General features: G+C 37.6%; 1 pseudogene; it reads right to left on the bottom strand.

Moving 5' to 3' along the window:
* Positions 1-4,156: 4,156 nt before the first annotated feature.
* LOC115244078 lies at positions 4,157-7,740 on the bottom strand (annotated as a pseudogene).
* Positions 7,741-12,764: the final 5,024 nt, after the last annotated feature.

The following is a 12,764-nucleotide window of genomic DNA, read 5'->3' as shown; positions in this document are numbered from 1 at the left end:
AGCGTACTAAATTCGATTTGACTATTTTCAATTGGTTTTAATACCGTATTTTCGGTGCAGAAATCCCGATCGATTCAGATTACATTTTTTTAAATCCGTTAAAATCCGCATTGGATGAGAGACAGTCACACGCAGTATCCTCAGAAGGTTAACGTTTGGACCGGAATAATTTTTAATCGTATTACAGGACCGTTTTTTATCGAAGGAAACATAAATTCTCAAAATTATTGCAATTTGCTAAGAAACCAAGTGATACCGGTTATTCAGGATATTGCTGGAGAAGTTTTCCACAATGTTTGGTTTCAGCAAAATGGGGTTCCGGCTCATTTTTCTCTGGAAGCTCGAAATATTCTCAACGATGTTTTTACTGATCGATGGATTGGTAGAAGAGGTACAATAGAATGGCCACCGAGATCACCAGATCTGACCCCATTAGACTTATTTTACTGGGGGTATTTGAAAACAAAGGCCTATGAGATTAGGTCCAAAAATTTAGAAAAGCTGCGGGAAAAAATAGTGAACGTTTCAAATTCAATCACACCCAATTTTTTAACTAACGTTATCGATACGTTTTACATTCGCTTAGGACACTGCCACGTTGTCGAAGGACATCAATTTGAACATTTGATAAAATAATTAGTGTTTTTATTCCTTCACATACACCAGTGTTCCCATCCCGGTCTTGCCTTAGTTGGCAGGACACGCTAGCGGTCTTGCCTTGGTTGGCCGGACACGCATGCACGCAAGCGCGCGAGCACACACACACACACACACAATAAAGAAAATTTGGAGTCATTAAATACGGCGGAAGTGACGAACCGCGGGGTTCTTATCTCTGTTGTGACACACACACACACACACACACGCGCGCGCGCGCGCGCGAGCGTGCGAACACGCGTGCCCGCTTGAAGCTTTATCTTTCTTCTGTTGTCGCCGTGGGTCCTCGCTATCGCAAAATCTCAATAGAAATGTTCAAATGATCATAACCCTGCGAAAAAAAAATCGTAGAGACCTCGGCGATCTTGCGTTGTTTTCGTCTCGGAAAGCCCTTTCGAACGAGCCCTCACTCAACTCCACATGCCATTTAAGATTTTTTCGCTCCCCCCTCCCCCCGTCCTCCGCGGGTGTAGAGGTGGGTGTTTTTGTGGTTAGATAATAGACTTTGTGATCCTATTGTATCCCTATAAATTTCAAACCATTCAAACATTATTTAGGTGGCCCGCAACTTTTGGTAGGCACTGTATATATATATATATATAGAAAAGCTTTCGAGATAAGCTACAAGAATATGCAATAAAAAATGGGGGGTTTCATTTAAGAAAATATCGATCACATTAACTTGGCCTTGAAAATGTCACTCAAGGTCAAGTCCATATTTTCGTCATGTGTCCCCCTATGAACCCTACAACTTTTGTATAAAACATTTTTTTCCATCTTGCTTACTTTACGAGATATTTACGTGCGTTGATTAAAATGACTCACCCTGTATATATATCTGGTTCATTTTAGTCATTTTATGAACGGCGCGTTTATAGCGACTTAACTTTATGTTACATTTGGTAAAATAGTCATAATATATGTGTTTAAAAAATTTTTTTTCACGTTTATCTTTCTTTTTATTTGTTTCAAACATTATTTTCAAAAATTTTATTTATGTTACTTTTAATATAAAACCTTAATTGTAATCTAATATAAACTAATTTTCTCCAATATGACATCGAATAGAAGAAATCACTTCTCTTCCTTGTACTGTTACGCAATACTTTTATAACCGTTAATAATTTCTTATCATTTTATCACTTCTCTTTTTTATTGCATTATTCCGCGATACTTTTAATGGGCGTAAATTTGGTTGCGCGTGACTTAACGCGAAACGCTACCGTTAACCTTTTTTACTTTTCATTTACTTGTCAAATTTCAGAGCATCGCTAGCGCAATCTTATGGCGAATGCTCCAACCGTACAATTTTCGTACTTGCGCATTGGAAACTTGGGCGATGACGGAGACGAAGACGTTTCTTAATAAAAATTTTATACATTTCGACTTTGCATCATATTATCTACGTTCACGATACATGTAGAAAAAAATAAAGACGCTTTCATTATATGATTCAAACTCAAGCTATCGATTAAGCTTATTAAAAATACGATCGGTTCAATCGTTATTGAAGTTCGATAATCTAAGGTAACTCGCAACTGGCTGACTCGCGTATAGATACCCGAGTGCCTCACGGCTTCGCGTGTACTTGGCGCGAGACACTACCGTGTCTCTTGATCTTTGTGAGTTTTTTTTTTAGAGGGATATCACTGCTTTTTGTAATAAATTTTTTAGGGAATATTAAACTTTTTGTTGCGCACAAGTTGGGATTTTTTTATGTTTATATATAAATGTAATTAATGCAAAATTAATATTTTTAGTTTAATTTACAAATGGTTAAGCAATGAGTTTATGTTAATGCAGCAAAATAAGTCTTGTGGGAATTCTACCAAAAATTTCATAAAACAACATTGAATACATATTTTTATTCATCATTTAACCTCCTATCGTCCATCTTTGAAAATAGGCCTCTCCCAACTCTCGCCATCGGTTTCTATTTTGCGCTAAGCATTTCCAGTGCAATCCCGCAGTCCTCTTGAAATCATTATTCCATCTCATTTGGGGGCGTCCTCTTGTTCTTTGTCCTAAGTATGGTCTCCATGATTGGATTGCTGTGTTCTATCTATTATCTTTTTGTCTGATAGTGTGACCCGCAAAGCTTCATTTAGCCATTTTTGTTGCTACGTCTTCCACTTTTGTTCGCTTTTTTATGCGGGTGTTTTTTTTCTGTCTACCAGTTTCACTCTCAGCATTACTCCTTCCATGGCCCTTTCTGTTTTCGACAATTTTTCCATGTTGCTTTTTGTGAGTGTCGAGGTTTGGCAACCATATGTCAGTATTAGTAAGACACATTGGTTGAAAATCTTACTCCTTAGGTATAATGGTATTTTATGATTCTTGATAGCCCATGATAATTTTTCAAATCCTGCCCATGCCAACCTTGTTGTTCTTGCAATTTTCGCAGTTTGATCTTCTTTATTTAATTTGAGGATCTGTCCTAGATATATGTATTCCCTTACTTTTTCCAAAGTCACATTCCCTATTTCATCCGTGTCTGTCATTATCTTAGTTTTTTGCATATTCATTTTTAGACCGATTGTCCCTGATGCCGTTGCTAGTTGGCTGGTCAGGGCCTGAACTTCTTCAGATGTGTTAACAATTAGGATGATATCATCGGCAAATCTCAGATGATTTAGCTTCTTGCCATTTATGTTAATACTGTAATCCGACCAATTTAATGTTTTAAAGATATTTTCCATTGCCAACGTAAACAATTTTGGAAACATTACATCTCCCTGTCTAACTCCTCTTTTAATTGTGACGGGCTTGGTGTTCTCTTCTATTTGTATAGTCATTGTTACTTCCTTGTAGATATTATATATTAAGCTTCTATATCTCGAATCAATTCGGTAGTTGTTCATTGCCTGTTCTACGGCCCATAGTTCGACGCTGTCAAATGCTTTCTCATAGCCTACAAAAACAAAATATAGAGGGAGATGATATTCATTTGCTTTTTCTATCAGCATCTTTATGGTTAAGAGATGGTCGGATGTACTGTAGCCTTTGCGGAAGTCGGCCTGTTCCACCGGTTAATAGTTATCCATCTTGGGTGTTAGTCTGTTGCTAATGACCTTCATAAAGAGCTTGTACATTTGTGACAGTAAGGAAATAGGTCGATAGTTTTTTATGTCATTCCTATCTCTCTTTTCGTATAACAATACAACTAGGATGTTGCTCCATTCTTTCGGCATTTCTCTTTTGTGCAAACATTCATTAAATAGGTTTTTTAATATTGGCATTATGACATCTTTCCCCTTTTTCAACATTTCTGCTATTACTCCATCTGAGCCTGGCGCCTTATTGTTCTTTAGGTTTCTCAGAGCTTTTTCAATTTCAAACTCTTCGATATCAGGTATTTCTTCAGACCCAACGCTTTTTATTTTTTTCTGGAGATTTTCTTTTGTCCGTATGTCTGGATTTTTCTTTGAGTTTTACAGATCCTTATAGAAATCTTCTATTATTGAGATTATTTTATTTTTGTCTCTCTCTTCCCTTCCATTTGAGTGCTTCATGGATATTATTCTGTGATTATCAAGTGTTGGTCTCAGGCACTTTAGGCTTTTATTTTTTTCTATAATTTTTTCAGTTAAGGCTTCTTTGTGCCTTTTATGTCTTCTTTGAGTTTCTTTTTTATAATCTTGTTTAGTTCACTATATTCCATCGTATTTCTCTTTCCTTTTGTTAACATCAGCTTTCTTTTGTTTATTAGTTATTTTGTTTCTTCGCTTAACTTATCTTCTTTTGTTTTGGTCCGTTTAGCAACTTTCATTCCAGCTTCTAAAAGTTGTTTACTGATCGTATTGTTGATTTCCTCTATGTTACTGTGGCCGCTTTTCCGATCCACTTCTATACTTTTTTTTCAGAATTTTTCTGAATTCCTCTTCTTGCATTCTTAGCTTTTTTATTAATTGATGAACATTTTTATTAATTGACTTTATAAAGAATGATGAAATGAACAAAATCATATCGAAGCACTTCTATAGTGCCCACAAACATCTTGTTTATTTGGAATTACTCGCAACTTTTGGTTCTGAAAATGTAAATATTTATTTATATTTTATATATAAATGTAATTAATGCGTAATTAATATTTTAGGTCATTTACAAATGGCTAAGCAAGAAGTTGCATGTTTATGTTAATATAACAAGACAAATCTTGCAGGAACTATCAAAAATATTACATATATAGTTAAATTAGAACCTGAAATAAAAATGTTAAGCATTAGATAAAGACGAGACATAAGCTAATAATTTTGTTTGTAAATTATATAATAAAAGTTATTTATTTTCTTGGACTAAATACTTTGAGAACAAGATTTAGTCTATTTAACTTTTTTTGACATAATGGTTGAACTCATTTTTTTAAAGCAATGAAAAACGTGAACGTGGAAATTGATGGTTTATTTGGATAGAGCTGTCTTTTGCAATATAATGTTATCGGAGAGCATTAGAATATCTGTCATCGACAAAAAATAGTTCAATTTTTGATTAGTGATAAATTGCAGATTTTATTAGAGGATCGTATAAAAGTTTATAATAATTTGGCAGCTGCGTTGATTAAAACAGAAGCCTAAGATGCAGCTTTAGAAAATGTAAAACATGTTTCGAGATATCAACCACAAAATGTTAAGACACTATTTAGGAAAGGTATTGCAAAAATCCTAATCTTTTTATTTATTATATTTAATCTTTCTTTTTAAATACGTTACATATATTCTTGATTTATATTTTACATATGGAAAATTCAGATGTGTGTGTATATATATATATTGTGCGTGTCATAGGAACAATATTGAAACACAAAGAGGAATATGCAAAAGTTTATGCAATCTCTCTCTCTCTCTCTTTCTCTTCTCACTGATTCAAAAATTAAATCCAGAAATGAAAATATTTACTACAAAATTAATGATCTTAAAGGATAAAATTGCTAAAGACACAGAAAAAGAAAAGCACCTATATCCTTTACTTAATTACTTACTTTTATCATCTACTTTTATATCCTTTGACGGATTTTTAGTATCTTTAACTACACCTAACATTTTACAATATAGGTGCTTTTCTTTTTCTGCATTTTTAGTAATTTTATCCTTTAAGATTATTAGTTTTGTAGTAAATATCTTCATTTCTGGATTTAATTTTTGAATTTTAGTGGAGGAAGAGAGAGATTGCATAAGCTTTTGCATATTCCTCTTTGTGTCTCAATATTGTTCCTACGATGCGCACATCGTAGATGTATGTATATACACACGTACTTGTATTGTTTCTGTGATACGTATAATATTATATACACACATATTTAAATTTTCCATATGTAAAATATAAATCAAGAATATATACAACTTATTAAAAAGAAGATTAAATGTAATATAATAAATAAAAAAAAGATTAGGATTTTTTCAATACCTTTCCTAAATAGTGCTTTAACATTTTGTGGTTGACACCTCGAAACATGTTTCACATTTTCTAAAGCTGCATCGTAGCCTTCTGTTTTAATCAACGCAGCCGCCAAATTATTATAAACTTTTGTACGATCCTCTAATAAAATCTGCAATTCAGCATCATTAAGCGACTCTTCCTCCTCCTTTTGATTCAAACTTGAATTATATTTGTCGATGACAGATATTCTAATACTCTTCGATAACATTATATTGGAAAAGGCCGCTCCATCCGACTAAACCATCAATTTCCATATTCACGTTTCCCATCGCTTTAAAAAAATAAAATTGCACACGGGCTTATGTCTGCCCCCGCGTCTCTTCGTCTGGGTCGACGCGTCGGCCGTCCTCTTGAGACCAGGAAACGTGATCGGACTGGTCTGCGTCCCACAAGTTCTCTGCCTTGAGTACTTCTTAAGAGGCGAGATTTTGATAGGCAAAATCAGCGGCGGTATTTTCCACGTCTTCGCTGGGGACGCCAAGATTCGCTCTAGTCGCGGCAGGGAGATAGGCCGGTCCTTCTTGGTTTCCGTGCCGGAATGCCCGGCAATCAGCTTTGGCGGGCTAGCGCCGAATAGAGCCTGAAACCGGTCCTTGCTCCGCTGTTTCCTCTCTGCGTGGGAGTCGCTGGTCGACTGGGCGCCGGATCGTACGTTCTCCTTGGAGGAGCCACTGAATGGTGGCCAGCGGCCGGAGACTACCGGTGAATCCGCACCAATGGGCGACAGTGATCCGTCACTGACCGTGATTGGGGAGCAGGTACCGGCAATCGTCGGGGAGCAGGTCCCAGTGGAAGACGGCGACCGGGCGCCTGGTGGTGTGGTACGAGCGCCGGATACGGATGGCGATCGGGCGCTTAACGCTGATGGCGGCCGGGCGCCGGGTGACGCTGGCGACTTGGCGCTGACTGATGATGGACGAGCGCCAGGTGACGCTGGCGACTTGGCGCCGACTGATGGCGGACGAGCGCCGGAGGCGGATGGCGATCGAGCGCCTAATGCTGATGGCGGCCGGTCGCCGGAGGCGGTTGGCGATCTGGCGCCTAATAGTCGGGAGCAGCTTGTATTAAGCGTGCTCTCCTCCACCTTCCTCTTCTTGACCACCTTGTGGAGTGGCGTCGGACGAGTCCTTCGCCGGATGGCGATTTCGGCTACCGTGGGTAGCGGAACGGTATCTCTTATCCGTGGCGTCGTGGATGGTGGTGCGGCGACTGGCGCCGTATTGCTGACCAACGTCTTAGCGACTTGCGCTTGAAAGTAGGCGACTGGCGCCTATGACTTTTTTCGTGTCTTTCTTTGCAGGGGGTCTGACCTATATTCCGGCCGGACGGCTTTCTACTTGCAGGTTGGCCCGGGCGCCTTGCGCCGCCTAGCGGTGCTGCCCGCAACTACGCGCGGCCGCGCTATATGCCCGCCGGACTGCTTTCCACATTCTTGTTGTCCCGAGCGCCTTGCGCCGACTAGCGTCCTATCCCGCACTACGCGCGGACGGGCGAACGCTTGCGAGAAACGATAATATTTCGCAAATATCACGCTGCCGTAATTTTGTGGTTGCTGTAGGCCGCCACAATTTATAAACAAAATTATTACTATATTTCTCTTCTTTGACTAATGTTTTCTATTTCAGGCTCTAACTCTGATGGTTTCATTCCAATTGTATATAATATTTTTGATACAATTCCCACAAGATTTGTTTTGTTATATTAACGTAAACATGCAACTCATTGCTTAGCCATTTGTAAATGATCTAAAAATATTAATTACACATTAATTACACTTAATAAAGTATAAATAAACATTCACACATTTCCAAAACCAAAAGTTGCGAGTAATTCCAGATCCGCAAAATGTTTGTGGATACTATCAAAGTGCTCCGATATAATTTTATCATTTCATTATTCCTTATGAAGCCAATTAATAAAAATATGTATTCAATGTTGTTGTTTTTATGATGTTTTTAATAGAACTTTTACCAGATTTATTTTGCTACATTAACATAACTAATTGCGTAGCCATTTGTAGGTTAACCTCAAAATATTAATTATGCATTAATTACATTTATATATAAAATATAAATAAATATTATATACATGAATTCGCGTTTCACTTTTCCGCTATACTCTTATTATACCGTTATTTATTAACCCGTAGTAACCACACCTCTATTCAGTATACGTACTAACCACACTAGTGCGATTTGGGATTTTGCATTTTTAAAGTTCCATAACTCGCGCATAAATAATCTAAAAATGTTTGATAGTATGAGTTTCTTGGGGTAAAAATTCCCAGGAATCCAATGGTAATGGTCTCGAATGCAAAAAATAATTTTGTAATAGTGAAAAAACGTCAAAATCAAAATCTAATTTTTAAAAAATCGGTTTTTTTTCCAAAAAATTGCCATTTTTTTATATTTGACAGAAATAAATGCTTTTTTTTAAATTAAAGTTAAAATGTTGTATTTTGGAAAAAAAGATATTTTATAAACATTATAGAATATTAAGGATTTTTTAAGGGTGTTTGAAAGTATGGTATATTTGAAAGGTGAAAAAATCAGTAAATGGTTTGTTTATAATAGACAAAAGTATTAATTTTTTTCAAAAAATGACTAAAATACTGTTGAATGTAAACAATTATTTATTTTTATAGAAAAATAAAAATAATCAAGATTTTATAAAAAAATATTATTGCTCCGAAATTTATTTAAAATGTAAAAAATCATACAAAATTGTAAATTTTTATGTTAAAAACAACAAAATATGTTTAAATACTTACATTCAATGTAATTCCACTCGTTTATTATACGAAAAAGCAAAACTAATTATTTTGTCGAGCACCGACTTTGCACACACTGCTGCCACACTAGTGCAAATAAGCACCTCCTCAAAATTTTGGTACTGCTGCTGTAGCGGTTTCAAAAAAATGGCGCCGGTTCATTGTGAAGTTAGTACCCTAGGATAATGACATATTTGTCGTACTGGGGGGAGACCGTTACAGAACGCAGATAGAAAGATCCAGAAGCAAGAAATTTTAGGTGGTGCAAATTTGCACTGGTGTGGTACTACGGATCTGTACTACGGGTTAATAATTTTCACTTTATCACTTTTTTTCCTTGTGTTGCACTATTCCGCGATATTTTCATAACGTTAATCATTTTATCACTTTTCTTCTTGTCACATTATACTCCGCGCGTACTCTTATAAAATATAAACATTATTATCTTACACGTATGCACACACATTCACATATGATTTTGTCTTTTAAAGCGTTTTGCATATCAAGCAAATAATCGTACATACGAGCGATGTGAACGCCTCTTGAGGTACAAAATCGCTTTGCATATGTGCGTGCGAGCATACGTACGTAAGTCTGAAACTTATGGAGAAAAATTAAAATGTCACAATTCTGGTATATGATTATCATTTCTCAGGATTGACTGCACCAATCTTATTCAAACTGGTCGCAATTGAAAGCTTGCATCCACATTGTATAAGAAAAATGCCGTTAGATTTTTGATTACGGCTTTAGTTCCTGAGCAATTTTAATCGAAAGTTTATTAGACGGAAAACTCCGGATAAGCTTGGTAGCGCCGCGGCCCCTGTACATAGGCAAAATTGTTGCCACGCCGGAAAGAATTTTTGGTAATTATTCAGAATCACGGCTCCACCTGCAAATGGGCTGCAAATTTTTTTGATAACTTTTTATACTTAGAGAATAATGTAAATAACAATTTTTAATGGGGGGAGCTCAAAAAAAGAAGTTATAGACCAAAAAGCGGAAAAAACGGGGTAATTATTTCGAATAAGGCCTTTTCTGAATTTTGACAAATATGATCGGATCTCTCGGTAAAACTCTTCGTTGTGACTCCAGCAGTGATAATCAGTCGGGGGGCACGTCCCCCATCACCCCCACCCCCCAAAAGAAACCGAAAAACCCCAAAAATTACCAAAGCAAAGCGAGGTCCCATCCACACAACAATTGTGGGGTAGACCTTGCTTTACTTTGTAAAGTATATGCGTGGACACAGTGGGTCCCCCCCTACGGGGGGGCTCCACTTCCGAAAGATATAACCTAACTCAAACCTATTTCTGATTTAAAACTAAAATTTGGTTTGGGTTGTGGGGTGAACTTTATAGTACAAAATTATCTAATTTTCGGTAATTTTTGGGGTTTTTCGTTTTTTGGGGGGTGGGGGTGATGAGGAATGGGCTCCCCCGACTGATTATCACTGTTGGAGTCGCAACAAAAAGTTTTAGTTGGGGGAGTTTTAAAGCTCCCCCAACTAAAAATGGTTATTTATATTTCTTTCTAAACATTAAAAGTCGGTAAAAAAGTTTGCAGCCCAATTGCAGGTGGAGCCGTGATCCTGAATAATTACCGAATTTTTTTATATACTTGGCGTCGCGACGCTACCGCGTTGCTTGATAATAATATATACAGTGTAACTGAAAAAACATATATGAAGCACACCATCAGATATAGGACAACAATCCAAGTCCTGAATTATTTTTTGATCTGAGCTTTCTTTTCATTGTTATACGATATTAAAGTTAGCTAATCAGCGTCTGTTTACAGCGGAAAGCCATCTCTTTACTCTCCGATCCCCACCCTACCTTCCCTGCTTTCCGCTGTAGACAACCGCTGATTAACTAACTTTGATATCGTATAACAACGAAAAGAAAACTCAGATCAAAAAATGATTCAAAATTTTTCAATTTGGATTGTTGTCCTATCTAATTGTGTGCTCCATATGTTTCTTCAGTTACATCCTGTACAGTGTATATACATTTATGTATGTATATTGTATATTCCATGTATATATTTTTTTTATGTAAAGTACATAGAATGTGAAATGTATGTACAAATGAAACCGGAATAATGTACATAAAAGATCCGAAGTACATACATATGTGCATGGTTAATACAATCTATGTATATATAGAAAATATATCTATGTATATAAATATGTATACAATCTATGTATAAATATATATAGGGATATATTTATATACCATATATGTACATCTCACATCCTATACAGCACGGAACATTTCAGTTATATTGCAGCAATGTTCCAATCTTGCAAGTTGCAATGTAATATTGTAGAGTTGTACGTTGTAGGAACAAGTAACAGTAATATTTTATAACGGATGACCGCTCTCGAGTACGTTCGATAGCCAATCGGGATCAGGTCTTGAGAAGACGAGACACAAGACGCGGAGTATGGTTAACTTAATATTTATTTACATTAAAATGAAGTACAGTGTATGTAAATATGTGCTGAGTGTATACGCTCATGTGCATGTAGGTATGTATGCTTAATGTATGCGCTCGCGTGCGTGTGTGTGTATATGCATGTACAATTTTGCTGCGCCTAGTCGCGTGGATTGAAATGACTTCAAGACGGTAGGTGTTGCTATCGATCAGGGTCTTATGCGCAATGTCTCGGCCGGGAGGGCGGTATTTTCCGAAAGCGCAAATCAGAGCGATAAGCAGTATCGCAAAGCGAGCGCGGCGCGAGGGCTTCATTCGAAGGTTTAACCCGAGCGGTAGGGCCGTAACGCAGCTCCGGCGCAAGGTAACTTTCGTCGACAAAATGGCGAGTCTAAGCGCGGCGAATGATTGACCGATCTGCCACCCGGAAATTCGGTCTTTCACATTTCTTTGATTGCCGGAGAAGAGTGACCGGTGATGCGGGGGAGAACTCTTCACCTTTGGCGGCCGGTTAGATATAGGAATATGCACTGCGGTTGACGAGAACGCTCGTCGAAGGCGGCGGACTCCACCTCGAGATAATTGCCGTCGTGCGCGAATGGTCGGAGGTTTTTCCACCGAAGGACGAGAACTCTCAGCAGAGGCAAAGCACGCTCTATCTTACGTTTCGGTGGTTTGTTGTAGATGGGATTATATCTACAATGCAAAGAATACTCGGTGGAAACAGAGTATGCTCTATCCCGGTTTTCTCCCTAAGGTGCGGAGTCGGATCGAAGCTGCGGAAGATCTTGGAGCTTTATCGATTCGAGATCATGGGGCAGATCTGAAGGTAAAGTTGGAAAGGCCTTTTCATACCGCTAATTTGGGATGAGCCGACGAGTCATTATGCGGCTCGAGGAAACTCGGAAGCGCTCGGCAGTGCCAAATGCTGTTAGGAGCTCGGCCCGTTTAGAGCCATTCGGTGGAGCCGAGCGTCGGTTCGGCAGGCCGCAATGGTAGCCGTTCGGCCGTTTATTTTGAAAAAATTAAAAAGGGCGGAACACCTCGGCCTGGTTAGTGTTTGCCAGGTGGCGAACTTCCGCCGGCTAGGTAACGATGGGAGGTGCATCGTTACAAAGAAATGGGTTTGCGTTTTTTGTAATAGAACCTGGAGTGGAAAAGGTTGGATGGGGGATTGGAATAGTGGGACATTGAAAAAAGGGGTGGGGATTCTTCACTAGAGAGGCAGATGAGGGATTATAGGAGGATTACGCTGCCATCGTCGCCAGTGATCGGCAAAAATGCTATTTTTGGCAATATTTTCAATTATTATTATCAAATAATCCAAAATAAAAAATTATCCGATGGTCTATTATAAATTTTTGTCAAGTTAATAATAAATCAAAAAATACTACTAATTTCTTAAAAAATTAATAATTAGGCAAAAAGGAATTATTTATAAAACTATTTATAATATTTATAA

Source organism: Formica exsecta, unplaced genomic scaffold, assembly GCF_003651465.1.
Source record: "Formica exsecta isolate Colony F162 unplaced genomic scaffold, ASM365146v1 scaffold791, whole genome shotgun sequence".
In the NCBI taxonomy this organism is placed as follows: Eukaryota; Metazoa; Arthropoda; class Insecta; order Hymenoptera; family Formicidae; genus Formica; species Formica exsecta.
The sequence above is the reverse complement of the archived record's forward strand: the minus strand, read 5'-3'. Positions and strand labels throughout refer to the sequence as shown.